Genomic DNA, 694 nt, shown 5'->3' on the forward strand with positions numbered 1-694 from the left:
CCCGGTATCGAGCGTGCATGTCCTTGAGCGGCGGCCGCGTCTCGGGGCAATGGGGTGGGCAGCGGCCATGCGCACGCCTGGGGAGCTGGCAAGTGTGCTCCTGGCCCGCTCCAGCACACCCACGTAGGTCACCCTACAGTGACCAACCACGGGTAAATCTCTGCCCTTCAGTTCAAAACGTTACTGCCCGGGGTCTCTCTCTGTCATACACTCCGGGCTCCATCCTCTTTCTAACGGGACCCTGTCACTGGTTTTAGTAGAAGCACTCGCTTTATTAAAGACCTTTGGGAGACTGTGACTCCGGTAACAGGAAATAAATAGCTATCAATTTTGCATTCAATTAAAAACTGTTATTAACACTAAAGTATGCTGAGGAAGTTCTGCAAAGGTTCTTCACATTTCAGAGTTAGTCATTTTTCACGTTAATGAAGAGGTCCGCAGTGTGCTCTGATTAAAAATTAAAATAATTAAAAACCCCAGAGCATTTCAAATATCATCAGTCCTGTTGTAAGGTTGTGTGAGGAGAGGAAAAATGCGGTGCCACCACATTCCCCCCTCTGCGTGCTTCTGGGCGAGCTGCTGCCCCGTGCCCCAGGCCACGCAGCAGTCCCACGCGCAGAGACCCAGACGTGAGGGATGACATGTACCACATCACACCCGACTTTCTTACTCTTCCACCGCCCGGTGAAGTCCT

General features: G+C 51.7%; 1 protein-coding gene across 1 annotated transcript in view; it reads right to left on the reverse strand.

Moving 5' to 3' along the window:
• CYTIP (cytohesin 1 interacting protein) overlaps window positions 1–694 on the reverse strand; it is a 14,351-nt gene that overhangs the window by 2,600 nt on the left and 11,057 nt on the right. The window lies entirely within an intron of this gene.

The sequence above is a fragment of the Charadrius vociferus genome, unplaced genomic scaffold (assembly GCF_000708025.1).
Source record: "Charadrius vociferus isolate BGI_N301 unplaced genomic scaffold, ASM70802v2 scaffold404, whole genome shotgun sequence".
Classification (NCBI taxonomy): domain Eukaryota; kingdom Metazoa; phylum Chordata; class Aves; order Charadriiformes; family Charadriidae; genus Charadrius; species Charadrius vociferus.